The following is a 15,150-nucleotide window of genomic DNA, read 5'->3' as shown; positions in this document are numbered from 1 at the left end:
TACTGGCCTAAGCCCAATTTCTGCTAGATTGCTTTCAAGTTTCCTAACAGTTTTTATTGACTTAGGATTTCTTTCTTGTCAATTTATGTTTTCAACTTTATAATAAAAATTGGGTTGAGTTCCATTATTTCTGATGCTGCAGTGCTCTCTCTCTTCATTTATTTAACCAATACCAGATGGTTTTGATGACTGCTGCTTTATAATACAGTTTTGAGGTCTGAAGTGTCAGTCCCCATTTCTCCCAACCTCTTTTCATCATTTCCCTTGATATTCTAGATTTTGTGTTTTTCTAAATGAATTTTATTATTTTATCAAGTTCTATAAAGTATGTCCTTGGTCATTTGATTGGCAAGGCACTGAAAACATAAATTAAATTTGGTAGTGTTATTTCCGTTGTATTGGTATGAATATTCCTCCAGCTTTTTGAGTTGTTCTTTAAGGAGCACTTTGTAATTAAATTTATATTAGATAAATTGGTCCCCAGATATTTTATTCATTTTGTAGTTATTTGGAGTGAGATTTTCCTTTCTATTACTGCTTCTTGGGTTTTGTTATTATTATGTAGAAATTTTATTGATTTTTGAGGGTTTATTTTGTAACCAGCAACTTTGCTGAAATTACTAAATGTCTAAAGTGTGTTTACTTATTGTCTAGGATTTTCCAAGTATAGCATCATATCATTAGTAAATAGAATAGTTTTACTTCCTCTTTTTGTCTCCTGTTTTGTTACCTGTCTTTGTGTCTTAAATTTCTTCTTCTTGTCTTATTGCTATTGCCAGCATTCCCAGAAGTCTATCAAATAATAGTGAGGAGAGTGGGCGTCCTTTCTCTCACTACTGATCTCTTTCTGTTTTTAGCTTCATCTATTTTACTCGTGTAGAAGCTTTTCAATTTTAAGTGATCAGAAATTGTCTTTATATTCTGTTATCTTCTCAATCTTCAGTTTTGTCATGATCTCTCTCCTTCCCCTCTTCTGCCTCTTTGCTTCCTAGCTTTCTTCAAACCTTACTTAAAGACCTGCTTTCTCTAAAAACATTTCCAATCCCTCTTCATAGTGCTAGTACCTCTCCTTTGAGACTACCTCCAATTACCCTGTGCATATTTTACATGCAACATAAGCAGTTGTTGTGCATGATTGCCTCGCCTGTTAGAAAGCATGCTTCTTCAGAGCAGGGACTGATTTTGCCTTTTCTTTGTATCTCTAGCCCTTAGCACAGTTCCTGGCACCTTGTAGATGCTTAGTAAATAAGTGGTGACTGGCTGCGCTATCCACAGCTGCAAGAACTGTCTCCTTCCTTGCTCTTCTAATGTGTTAATGTTTTGATTTTTTAATATCTAGGTCATAAATTCATTTGGAGCTTATTACGTTATATTGTGAGAAATATTGGTCTTCCAAATCTAGTGTCTGCTAGACTGATTTCCAAGTTTTTCAAAGATTTTTTCCTTAAACCAATATTTGGAGTCTGTGGGTTTGTCAAATACAATGTTAATTTATGTTCATTTGCTTCATTCAGTATACTATGTACCTATTCTGTTTCATTGTTTCATTTTTCTATTTTTAAACCAGTACCAAATTGTTTTTGATACTTACTGCTTTGTAGTATAGTTTAAGATACAGTATTGCTAGGCTCGCTTCTTTCCCACTTTTTTTCATGCTTTCCCTTGAGGTCCTTGACCTTTTGTGCCTCCAGATGAATTTGGTTATCATTTTTTTCTTAGTCTGCAAAGTAATTTTTTGGTGATTTGATGGTATGGCTCTGATTAAAGTAAATTAATTTAACCAATATTGTCTTTTTTATTATAGTGAAACACCATAACTATGCATGGTCAGTTAGCCTTTCTCCGTTTATTTGGATCTTTCTGTATATAGTATTTTGTAGTTGTATTCATATATATCTTGTATTCTCATGGGTAGGCAGCCAAATACTGTATACTGTATTCTTGTCTCATTGTTATAAGTAGCATTTCTAATACTATATAAAATAAAAGTGATGTTGATAGATATCTCCTCAACTTACTGAAAACACTCTCTCTCCTTCTCTCTCTCTCATAATGCTGTTCTTGTTTTTAGATAGATACTTCTTCCCATAAAATTATTATACTATATAAAGCTATACAATTTATAACGTATTTTTACATAAATGAGTATTATATCTTGTCAAGTTTTTATTGTATTTGTGATGTGATTTTTATTGTTGGGAGTCATAGTGTATAATATTTTTTAATATGTTGGTAAAGTTTATTTTCTGATTTTTGTTCAGCATTTTGTGTTGCTGTTCAGAAATATAGTTTTCTTTCTCAGAACAAAGTTGGTAGAATCTCTTAGTTGCTTATTTTAGCAAACAGTTTTTGGAATACTTGAATTAGTTGTTTGTATATTTGATAGAATTCATTTATAAATTTATCTGATCTTACCTCCTCCCCTTTAGAAATAAAATCTCTGGCTTACTCACCTTCTTATTCTGATACTGGGTTAGTTAAAAATCCTATATTCTGTTAATCTCAACATTTTTTATATTTGTAAATATTTATCCATTTCATTTTATCAATTTTGTTTGCATATGATTTGGCAGAATAATTTCCAGTAATTTTCTTTATTGTTATGAATTCTCCTTTATCATTGTTAATACTGTTAGTTTTCTATCTTCTTTTTTAAAGAGAATCAAACCACTTTTTATTTTCTTAATTTTTAAAAAAGCTCTTGGTTCTGTTTACCAGTTCAATTTTTTGCTTTCATTTTTGTTAATCTCTTAATTTGATTTAAAATTTTTTATTTTGAAGTGTATTTGGTTGTTTTTTTTTTTGATTTGTCACTTTTCTGGTTAGTTGTATGCCCAGTGTATTGACCAGTTATTTCTTTCATTGATACAAGCCTATAGAGATTAAAATTTTCCCTTAAGAACTGCATTGACCTTATTTCTTGTCTCTGCTACACAATGATTGATACCTCTGGTTGGGTTGCTTGTTTTAGATGGAAACCATGGAAATCGTAGTGGCTGGGGGGAAGGGAGTGCTTTATCCATAGAAGTCCAGGAAGGAACTGAATGAGGGAAATCTTAACCTGGTGCTCTTCCCTACTTTCCTAATTTTAGAGGGAAAGGAAGTCTACAAGAATGCCATTCATTTGGAGGCAGATACTAGGTGGTGCAGTGGATAGAGAACTGAACTTGAAATCAGGAAGACTCTTCTTTGTGAGTTCAAATGCGGCGTCAGACACTTACTAACTACCCCTGTGACTCCGTCAGACACTTACTACCCCTGTGACTCCAGGCAGGTCACTTAACCTTGCTTACCTCAGTTCCTTATCTATAAAATGAATTAAAGAAAGAAATGACAAACCACCCCAGTATCATATCATTGCCAAGAAAACCCCAAACTGGGCTCACAAAGAGTCAGATAACACTGAACAGCAGCTTCTTAGAATGAATTAGTCAGTTTCCCATGTCTCATCTCCCTTCGTAAGGTATTCAGAAAAGCAGGCTGGGAAGGAGGCAATTACTGGTCACAGATATCTCATTTCTAAGCCAATGAGGCAGATCTGGGAAAATTTTAAAGAAAAAAAATATAAGTTAACAAGCCAATGTGCTAAACACTTTGGATATTGCATAAAGGCAGAAACAAGGTCCTGCCTTCAAGAAAAACTCATAATTGGAAAAAACAATCCGTCAGTCACTAGGTACCTACAAGTTACATAGTGTAAATGGAAAGTAATTTTAGGGAGAATATATATAGGGAGGGAAAGGAGAAGGAAAGAGGAAGGCTTCTGGAAAAAGGTGGAAATTGAAGTGACTTTTGAAGGAAGACAGGGAAGTTAAAAGGTAGACATGAGGAGGGAGAGCATTCCAGGAATGGAGGATAGCCAATGAAAAGGCATGGATGAAACCAGGAGATGGAGTATCTCATGTAAAGATTAATGAGGAACCAGGCTGTAAATGGCAAGTAAAGGCAGCTGATAGTTATAATGAAAAGAGCACTGGGCTTGCAGTCAGGAAGACCTGAGTTCAAATCTGGCCTCAGAAACTTACTAGTGACCTTAGGTAAGTCACTTAATTTCTGTTTGCCTGTCTCCTTAGCTATAAAATGGAGATAGTAATAGCATCTACATCACAGGATTGTTGTGAGTATCCCATGAGATATTTGTAAAAGCACTTAGCACAGTGATTAGGAAATAGTAAGCATTGTATAAATACTTATCCCTTTCCCTTTCCTCCCCCACATCACTTATCTTTCTCCCTTAGTTTCCTCATCTGCAAAATGGAGACAGTAATAGTACCTTTCTCCCAAAGTTGTGAAGAAAAAAATGAGATGTTTGTAAAGCACTATATCAATGCTAGCTATTATTATCATTAAGAAGAGGATTTTATACATGATTCTGAAGGTGATAGAGTTTGCTGAGTAATTAAATGACATGGTCAGAACAGGGCTGTAGGAAAATCCTTGCTATGTGAAGAAAGAATCAGAGAGTTGGAAGACTTGAAGAGGGCAAATTAGAAAGTTGAACCAGTATTCCAAGAAATAGATGATGAGTTCTTTAAGTAGAATGGTGTGTAAATAGTGAGAAAGAGATGAATTTGGGAGAGATTTTGGAGGTACAAAGAATAAGGTTTCACCCCTGATTGAGTCTGTGCAGTGAGGAAGAGTGAAGAGTCAATAATGATATGCTTAGATAACAAAGTCAAGGATAATATTTAATTTGGTTCCTCAGCCGAAATAGATAAGTTTAGAAGACAAGTGGGCTTGGGAAGAAAGGTAATGGAATCAAAACCTATCCATGCCTGCTCCTTCAGTGTTATGTACTGGTTCCTACCAAAAAAATGAAAGTTAGGACCGGAGTACATAGAGATCCCTCTGCCATGGTGGTACAGTAGAGAGTAGAGTGCTGGGAGGAGGGTGAATGGGGGTAAGGAACTTTTCCTTTGGAATTTATTTCTGTGCTGAAGTCAAGTTAAGTTATAACTTCTTTAAGGGATTGCTAGCCTCTGTAGCCACATGGTCAACCAGTGATGATGAGAGAAGAGTAATATGGGATGGGGTAGTTGTATTGTTCTATTTGTCTATTGTGGGGGAGAGTGGGATGGAATCTGATTGGTTAATCACAAAGAGTTCTGTTTTAGACATGTTGAGTTTGAGGTGTCTGAGACATCCAGTTTGAAAACTGCCAATAGGTAATTGTCAATAAGGGCCTGAAGCTCAGAGGAGTGGCTGGAATTGGGTCTGGGAGATCATGATTAAACTCACCGGAACTGGGAAGGACTCAGGACAGAGCCTTGAGGAAACCTCACAGTTAAGAGACATGATATGGATGAGGACAACTAGAAGAGAATATTGTCATGAAAATGCAAAATAAATGTCTTTAGGAGAAAATGGTCAGCAGAGTTAAATGCAGCAGATAGGTTGAGGAGGAAAAAGAAAAGATCATCTGATCTGGCAGTTATAAGATAGTTGGTAACTTTAGAGAGAACAGCGTCAGGTAAAGGGAAGAAAGGAAGGAAACAAACATGTATTAATTACTTACAATATGCTGGTTATTGTGCTAAGTGCTTTACAAATATTATCACGTTTGATCTTCACAACTACTCTGGAAGAGAGATGCTATTATATTATTCCCATTTTATAGTTGATGAAATTGAGGCAGATAGATTTGTACACAACTACACAACTAGTTAATGTCTGAGGTCAGAATTTGTTTTACTAAATCCAGGCCCTATAATCAATCATCTGCACCACCGAACTGTCTGATGAAATTGGTAGTCAGATTGCAAAGGGTTGAAGAGTGATTGAAAGGATAGGAAATGGAGACAGTAAGTGGAAAAAAAAACCAACTTTTTTCAAGAATTTTAAGAATAGGGAAAAAAAGATACAGGTTCATAACTTGAAACTTTAAAGATAGAAGAGACTCAGGCTTCTTTGAAGGCAGTAGGGAAGGAACATGTAAAAGGGAGAAGCTAAATGTGAGGAGAGAGAGAGAGAGAGAGAAGGGATGAATGAGGTTGTAGTTTGAAGAGGGTGGGATAGGATGTCATTAAAGGTACCCTTAGAGGGCTTGACCTTAGTTAGAAGGGCCACCTTATTAGCAGAAATTAGGGGAAGGTTGAGATACCCTCATAATGTACAGAGAAATCAAGAAAGATATCTCACATTTCAGCTGGATCATTTGTGGGGTAATTATGGGAAGATGTACATTGTATGAGAAGATATGTGTAGTTTGCAATTAGCATCATGAGTGGAATTGCCCACAATGATGGGGTCACAGATTGACTGCAGTATTAGAAAGCACTGAAGTAGAATGAATTGGCCTCTGGAACAATGAGTTTCCTCACAATAGGAGGTCGCACAACCTCAGATTTGGAAGGATGTCTAGCCTAGTGCATACTTGTATAAGAATTCCTTTTACTATATCCCCAACATGTGGCTATCTAGACTTTGCAAGACCTCTAATGAGGCATCTACCTTCATTTACCCCCTGAGGCAGCCTATTCCACTTGTGGAAAACTATAGTTGTTATCTAGTTCTTGCTTCCATTGGGCCTAAATTTACCTCTCTGAAACTTGTACCTGTTAATTCTCATTCTGCCCTCTTTTGGTCAAGAATAAGAAGTAAAATCCCACCCCACCCCCATATAGCCCTTTAGTACTTTTGAAGATAGCCATAATTTCCATAAATAGCCATAAAGTCTCTTCTCTAAGCTCAGCATCCTCAGTTTCATAAACTGATCTTCATATAACATGGTCTCAGTGCCTGTCATCATCCTATTTACCTTTCTTTGGACATTCACCTTTTTGTGTTATAAAAATGTGACATCTAGCTAGACACATCCTCAAATAGTGATAGGACCTACATTTTCACTGGTATAGGAAAGCCCTAGGTGAAGAAACTTCCGCTACAGTACTAGTTGGTACTTTCTCAGCAGCTTAAGTTATCTAGGTCACTGATTGATTTGGCTGAGGTTCACAGGTAGTATGTGTCAGAGCTGGGGCTTGAACACAAGTCTTTTTGGTTCCAAGGTCACTTCTACCATACTATCCATATTTCCAGTTACCTTGAGTAACACCCAAAACTAAATACAATGTAGCTGAATCATCTGACCATAACCAAAATCAATGGGAAAAACTCTTAATGTCTGAGATCACATTGTTTTTGGCTACCAGACCACGTGGTTGACTCATTGAACTTGCAGGTTGCCAGAACCTTATCAAAACCATAACATTCTAGTTACAGTGTTGTGAAGAACCTTAAAAGTAATTTAGTACAACTCTCTCTTTTTCCAGATGAGGAAACTGAGGTCTATAAAAGTGAAATGATTTGCCCAAATAAGTAGCTGAACTAGGATCCCAACCCATGCCCATTCTATTGCTCCACACTACCTAAACATTTTTTTTTCAGCTAAAATAACTTCCTGTCACGGACATTTTAGGGAGAATTCCTTATGGAATGTGAAGATAGACTAATCAGTTTCTATAGACCTGTTCGTTCCAAGATTTTATGATTCTTAAGGGCAGTCCCAATGGCTAGATGTAATTTCCCTATATTCTATACTCTTATTTCTGCTATTATTATTTCACCCTTTGAGTCAAGAAAATTTGACTTCGTGCTTTACAGACCCAGGGCTGGGTCTCTCAGCTTTTCTTTATCCAACTAAATGATGAGCAATACAACAGACACACAAATATACAAATAGCACAAATTCACAAAATCCACACTTGAAGAGCCTTTCTCCCTGGGGCCTGTGGGACCATCAAGGAGAGGGAAGAAGGAAGGGAAAGGCCTTGGCAAAGGGAGATGAGGGAGGGAAGAAGCTAGAATCTACCTAGTCTTTGTTTTCAGCACTGTGAAAGCATGAGTGATCTCTCTTAGAGTGGAGGGAGGGTGACTTGGCTCTAAGAGCACCCCACCTCTGTGGAGGGCATGGGGAGTGCGTGAAGGCAGCATCTCCCTGCTCCCAAAGGAAAGGCTTATGAGCAAGTGTTCTTGTACTTAGGGGAGTGCTCTTCCTTCCTTCTCCTGTTTCTGTATGGTATATGTGTTTAATGTTATGCCCCCTTAAGGCTGTCTTGTTTCTGTCTCCCCAGTCCGTTTCTGGTAAATGTGATGTGTGACATGCTTGCCCTGCATAGCCTTTCCACAGCATATGGCTGTGTCTCTTCATTGCAGCTTGGAACTCTCACTCCCAATCACTGTAAGTGGTGTCTGTCCCTAAGGATAGGGGAGTGTCACCCACCTTCTGGTCAAGGTGCCCTTGCCTCTAAGAATTTCTCCTGTCCTGGGCTTACCCAAGTCTTACAGAAATATTCCTTCAATCCTTAGTTCTAGTAAACTCCTTCAGGCCCAATCATCCCCAGGTTTGGATTAGCCCTTAGACCAGGTTGCACTAGAGGCTGCTCTTCTGTGCTTGAAATTGTCATGGTAAGCATTTATACCTCTGAGATCTGCAAAGAGTACAAAGTCGGGTCTCTATTGATTGTTTTGCTGATTGTCTAGAACTAAGGAAGTGCTGGACAAAAGTTAGTAAGGTAGATTAAGCGTTCACTCTCTGCCCCCCCCAGCCCCATTGTTAAAAATTTACCAGCACATCCCTGACTGTAGGGCTCTGTGTGGAGCTTTGGTGCCCTCTAGACCTCAAGTCGCCTTTGACACTTTCCTTTCCAGATATAAAAAATTAGGGTGGGGACCAGCTAGATCAACAAAAATATGGGGATATTGTATTTTGCCATTCCCATGTTCAGGATGAGTTCCTCTTCTCTCTTAGAATGATGAAACCTCTTGACAAATGATGGAAGTGAAGACCTATTTGACTTTAGATTACCTGGATTTCCTTGAAAGCACACTGATTCAACATCAATATCTGTGTCCTTACTATTCGCTTTGAATTGTGATCCCTATTAAGAATGAGGAAGTTCAGGGAGAGGGTTGCTTTGGTGTGAAGGAATCACTCCTACAGTAGTAGTACTAATAACTAAATAACATTGAATGATGTTCCTGAAATGGGGCAGAATGTTTTTCAGCCAAGAATAAGAATGCTTCTCCAGCTCTAGGAAATTAATGCAGTTTGCCTAGAACCCCTACTCCCCCCTCTTCTAAATGTCCCGACCACCAGCACAACACCCTATACGCCTGTCTGTAGAAGTCTGTCTATAATCCTTCTGGAATGCATGCTTTCTGAAAAATCAGAAAACAAAAGGATTGTGTTATCTTGTAGGCACAGATGTTTTTCCATTTGAAAATGTGAGTTGACTTTCTTTTCTTCGACTCAAAAATCATGATTTGCCCAAGTTACAAAGGCTACCAATTGACGTCTGGTTCCCCTAATCTCTGCTTGTAAAGCCACAGATTTAGAAGTGGAATGGACCTTAGAGCTTATGTAGTCTTCTCCCTCTCCTCCCCCCTGCACTTGACAGATGAAGGCCAGATAGGTGGTGAGGTGTGCCACATCCCCAGCTGGTAAGCGAGAGAGTGAGGATTTGAACCGGGGGCTTGGGCTTCCAAGCTCGAGTGATTTCAGCATCCCTTCTGCACTTAGAGCTCGTTCCCAAAGCTCGTTCGTTGTGCTTAGAGCTCGTCCCAGAAAGGCCAGAAGGGGCCATTTCAATGGAGCTTGTGGTGTGCATGAGAAAGGCAAAAGTGATTTGGGAGGCTCCGAAAGGAGGCATCTGGATTGTGGATTTCACTAAGTGTTGGGCTGGAGGCTTCCAGCGGGGAGAGGGTCGGGCAGCACCTGGACAACCGGCAACTCTGGTTGCGGTACCTTTCGGTCCAGGTCTGGGGCCTGCCCGGGGGCAGGGGTGGGCAGGGAGCCCCCGGGAGGCCCGGTCTGCTCTGCTGAGGGGCCGTGGGTCTAAGCGGGGGATCCCCTCTGCCTTTTCCGGGGAAGGGGGTTGTGTCCGAAGGAAATGCATCCACAGTTGGGATGGAGGACTTGGAGGGGGGCTCAGGAGAAAGGCTCCTGTCTCTTCTGGGACTGCTTTGGGAGGGGTTTGGGGGCCCCGGGACAGGTCTGCGGAAGGGAGGAGCTGCTGCTGACAGGCCCCCTGTGATCGCTGCCCCCCCCCAGCCCACTCGTCCCCACTGCCATCCTCTGCCCTCATCCTGCCCCCGCCCCTTGCCCATCCCGGGAGGGGGCGGCCCGCAGAGGGGGTGGGGCGGCCATCGGGCCCAGGAGGGGGGCGGGGCAGGCTCTCTGGCTCTAGAGTGACCACGGCGGCGGCGGCCGCCGCAGCAGTAGCGGACCCCTTTTTGGACCCTGATCCGCCCGCCCGGATACGCCGCCGCCGCCGCCGCCACCGCTGCCGTCGCCGTGGTGACGCGGTTCGCTCGCTGGCTGTGGCGTGGCGCGGCGTGGCGTGGCGGCTGCGGCGGGGCTGCGCCATGCCCCCCAGGCGCGGCCCGATCCCCCTCGCCCTTGTGTGCCTGTGCGGGAGCAGGGGCGCAGCAGCAGGCCGGGCCGCCATGGAAGCAGGCCCGGGGTGACTTCACGGTTTGTGGGGGGAAGGAGGTGGGTGTGCACGGCCCCGCCCCCGGCAGGCAGCCCGCCCCACGCCACGTCTGACCATCTGACCAGCCGTGGGGGCGGCCCCGTGCAGCTCCTCCCTGGGGCGGAGAAGGAGGCGATGATGGCGGGCGAGCGCCTGTTACTGGGGGATGACTTCCTGTCTCCGCCAACGCCTCCGCCGCTGCCTCCGCCGCTGCCGCTGCCGCTGCAGCCGCCACCACTCCCGCTGCAGCCGCCGCCGATCCCCTCGCCGCTGCCGCCACCGCCTTCTCTCCCGAGCCTGATGCAGTCCCAACCGCAGGAGGTAGACCTGGCGCTGAAGCTGGAGCCCGAGCCGCTGCCGCCGCCGCCGCCGCCACCTCCGCCGCCTCCGGAGCCCGAGCCTGAACCCGATCCCGAGCCGGAGCCGCAGCCACAGCCACAGCCGCAGCCAGAGCCCGAGCCCGAGCCGGAGCCAGAGCCCGAGCCCGAGCCCGAGCCCGATCCCGACCCAGAGCCCGAGCCCGAGCCCGAGCCGGAGCCGGAGCCGCAGCCGCAGCCGGAACCGGAGCCGGAGTCGGAGCCTGAGCCGGAGCCGAAGCCTGAGCCTGAGCCGGAGCCAGAGCCAAAGCCGGAGCCGGAGCCGAAGCCGGACCCGGAGCCGGACCCAGACCCCGAGCCGGAGGGAAAGCAGGAGGTGTCAGTAGCTGAGTGGCGCTACAGCCATGAGAGTGACCGGCAGTGGGGGCTGCGGCGAGAGTTCATCTCCCGACACCTGCAGAGCTACACCGGCCCCGGGGAGTCTGATCAGCTGCAGTCTCTCTCCACCGCCTGGACAAATCACGTCTTCTTGGGCTGTAAGTATAGCCCCCAGTTGATGGAGAAAATCCTCCAGATGGCGGAAGGCATCCATATTGCTGACATACCTTCCTTTGAAGTGGTGGTGCCTGAGACCTCCAAAATGCAGAAGCGGCCCATCTCGCCATATGCGGGGCTGACTGGTACTAAAAGGAAAGCTGTTCCTAGATTCCCTCGTTTTGAGCCTGTACATTTTGTTGCTGGTAGTAAGGATGAGGAGAGGAAGGATGATGATGCCATGGATACTGATGCACCATGGACAGATCCACAGGCTGACACTCTAAGTTGGCCAGTAGACAGCCACAGAAAGTATGATTCCCGAGAGATTTGGCCTCATCCTGCAGTACCCAGAATGATATCAAATACTGGAGAACCGGCCCCAAGTAGCGCGTTTCAACGTCCAGGCTACTTCTCATCTGGGGAATCTTCCTTAGCAACAAAATTGCCAGAGTCGATGCTTGCTGCAAAGCAAAATTTGATTGAAAGACTCTCTGCAACTATCCGGAGAAATCTTCCAGAGTCAGAGTTGTATCTTGGCCCAGAGAAAATGAGTTATACATTTATATTAACTCGTTGCATCCAGGCATGTAAGACAAATCCTGAGTACATATATGCTTCTTTGAAAGAAATCGCTCCATCTGATATCCCCAGAAGCAAGAAATTCCTGACCGATGGCTATGCCTGTGAAGTTAGGTGCCAGAGTGTCTATCTGACTACCGGTTATGCTGGCAGCAAGAATGGATCCAGGGATCGAGCTACAGAGCAGGCCATAAAACTTCTGCAAAAGTCTGTTGAAGTTAGAGTTGTAAGAAGGAAGTATAGACATACTTATCAGGAAGACCTAGTGGTGTTTCCAACTGGCTTATCTTCTTATGATTTTCCTCCAGCCCTAAAACCCTCAGAAGACCTTCAGTCTTTTAAGAATGGACCTGGACAGTTAAGTTCCAGTTCTGCTCTTGCCAGTTTCAGACAGTGGGCTAATTTTGTCCTCATAGAAAATGCCAGTGATTCTATTGGTATCCTTAATAATTCTGCCTCCTTCAACAGAGTGGCAATTGAATACAAATATGATATGATGCCAAATCGTCTATGGCGCTGTCAAGTGTTTTTGGAAGGTCAGTGCTTGGCTGAAGGATATGGGAGCAAAAAAACAAGCAAGCATGCAGCTGCTGATGAGGCATTGGGTATTCTGCAGAAAACACAATCTAACATTACAGCCACACAAGTTCAAACAATAGATTATTCTCCTAAGGGATATTCAAGAAAGACTGATCTAAAGGACCTTGTCGTTTATGAGAATTCCTCCAATCCTGTATGCACACTAAATGACACGGCTCAGTTCAACAAAATGACCATTGAGTATGTCTTTGAAAGACTGACAGGCCTCCAGTGGAAATGTAAGGTAATTCTGGAGAAAGAATTAATTGCTGAAGCAATTGGATTAAAGAAGAGTGTCAAGCATGATGCTGCAGAAGAAGCTGTGAAGATCCTTAAGAAGACTCAGCCAACTGTGGTTAACAACCTGAGAAGAGGCTCTATCGACACTGTGATCTCAAGAAATGAGATTCGGGGCCGGTCAGCAGAAGAAGCTTATCAACAGCAGATCAAAGAGGACAATATTGGAAATCAGCTCTTGAGAAAAATGGGCTGGACTGGTGGAGGCTTGGGAAAATGTGGGGAGGGCATCCGTGAGCCCATCTCTGTCAAAGAGCAGCACAAACGAGAAGGTCTGGGGCTTGATGTGGAGAAGCCAAACAGAATTTCCAAGAGAGATATTGAACAAATCATCAGAAACTACGCCCGCTCGTCAAGCCACACGAACTTGACTTTCTCAACAGAATTTACCAGTGATGAGCGAAAGCAGATACATCAGATTGCTCAGAAGTATGGTCTTAAGAGTAAGTCTCATGGAATGGGCCACGATAGATACCTGGTGGTTGGAAGAAAAAGGCGCAAGGAAGACTTACTGTATCAACTGAAGCAAGAAGGTCAAGTTGGACATTATGAGTTGCTTATGCCTCAAGGATTTTGAGGCCAAAATTGTTTGCTTAATGAGTGTTTATGAAGGCAAATTTTTTTGGCATATGAATTAAATAATTTCAAAGAAATGCTGTACTTTCAGCATACAGGAAATATTCATCAAAAATGTGCTTTGCTTATTTCATCTGATGCTTTCTTGAGAAATTGAAACTTAAAATGTTCTGTTTAATTGTGCTAGCTTAATATTGACAACAAAGTAGTGCCAGTAATGTGTCTCTAATATTACTAGTTCTTTGAGATCTTAGTAGTTTGTAGTAAAAAAAAAAAAAATGTATATATATACATATATATATATATGTCTATGTGAAACTGGTGCCATTGGGACTGGTGCTATTGAAAATGTGGTTCCTTGTTGTTTGCCCTTGGGGAATAAATTCTCATTTTTCCAAAAAGCAAAGCATTTTGGAGAAAATTTATAGAGTTGGTATGAAGTACAATGAAAGTTTAACTTGATTTCTAGGATATCTGAAAATGTTGCACCATTTCGTACTTTTATCTCTTAAATTGTGTGAAGCTTCTTATTCTAGAATGTGTTAGTGAGTAAGTTGTCTATGCTGTGTGTATAAAAATGTCCTTAATAGTTAACAGTATGATGCTTTCTTAATGTCAACTTTAGTGTTGTAGGTTATAATTTCTATTACTTGTAGGATGATGGGAGTGAATTACTATACTGTAATTACATCTGTGTCCATATGAGTTAAGGTAGTTGGGTATTGACATTTTTCCTGTTACCCCTAATTGAGAGTCATTGCAAAGTCTTTAAAAACTCTTAAAAATCAAGTTGAAGAAATGAAGCTTAACTTACTTGTATTTGTCACTTTAGTAGAGTCACAGCATCTTTTCATTGTGATTTTCAGATTGTTTGGATGTGTAGAACACCTAAGGCAAGTGCAGCTTCATCACAGCTTTTGTGTAGGGCTGGAGATAAATATACTCGGTGCTTTGCTTCAGAGGATGGTTAACTCTTCAGCTCTCACAAAGCTAACTAAATCTAAAAGACCAAGTTTGTGCACATTAACAACTTTTATTTTTCGTGTATTTCTCAAGTAATATGTTCTCTGAATGTAAAACTATATAAGCAAAATAAATGGAGGTAAAAATGAACAAAATGGTGGTGTGTTTATTTGGGCATTGATATGGTAGTAGTTGACACTGTTTTGGGGGAATAAAGTAGTTAAATCACAGGGAAATATTTTTTATACCTAGGAAAGCATATCAAACTTGTATATTAATTAATTAGTCTTATCAACAGTCAAAGAATTAATGAGACTGGATTTTCAATTATTAATATGGTGCCCAGAACAAAGAAGAATAACCCCATTTCCCCCGTTGACCCATCTGCTAGTCAGATCACATCTGGAATATTGTGTTCATTTATGTGGAATATCATTTAGGAGAGATTCAGTTATGTTAATGAGTTAAGAATAATTCTGTATAGCCCTCTGGGTCAACTAAAAGAGCCCTGAGCATCGTATCCATGGGTTTAGGTTTAGATAAAAGTAATTGGCTTTCAACCGTAGATAGAGAATCCTGCAAGAAGACTTACTATTTCAAAAAGTAGAAGTATAAGCAATGAGTTTTAGAGAGGCAGGTTTTGATTTCATATAAGGAACTGTTATAGAGCTTCCCAGGTTGGAATAGATTGCCATATGAGGCAGTGTAGTAGGTCTTAATATTTTAAATTTTCCAGTGGATCTCTTCCAAATCATATAGACATCCTTTTATGTTATTGATTGCAGACTAGGATGTCATATTTCCATAATGTAGTTCTTTAGAGTGAATAGAGA

At 42.0% G+C, this 15,150-nt stretch overlaps 1 long non-coding RNA gene and 1 pseudogene across 1 annotated transcript in view; both read left to right on the top strand.

Moving 5' to 3' along the window:
• The first annotated feature begins 2,254 nt into the window (after nt 1–2,254).
• Nucleotides 2,255–15,150, top strand: part of LOC140497682 (uncharacterized) — a 46,945-nt gene continuing 34,049 nt past the window's right edge. Inside the window, exon 1 of the long non-coding RNA XR_011964812.1 lies at nt 2,255–3,191. This is a non-coding gene — a long non-coding RNA (uncharacterized lncRNA). The remainder of the gene's footprint in view (nt 3,192–15,150) is intronic.
• Nucleotides 10,339–14,472, top strand: LOC140497680 (NF-kappa-B-repressing factor pseudogene; annotated as a pseudogene).

This window comes from Notamacropus eugenii, chromosome 3 (genome assembly GCF_028372415.1).
Source record: "Notamacropus eugenii isolate mMacEug1 chromosome 3, mMacEug1.pri_v2, whole genome shotgun sequence".
Taxonomy (NCBI): domain Eukaryota; kingdom Metazoa; phylum Chordata; class Mammalia; order Diprotodontia; family Macropodidae; genus Notamacropus; species Notamacropus eugenii.
Note: the sequence above shows the minus strand (reverse complement) of the source record. Positions and strands in the feature narration are given on the sequence as shown.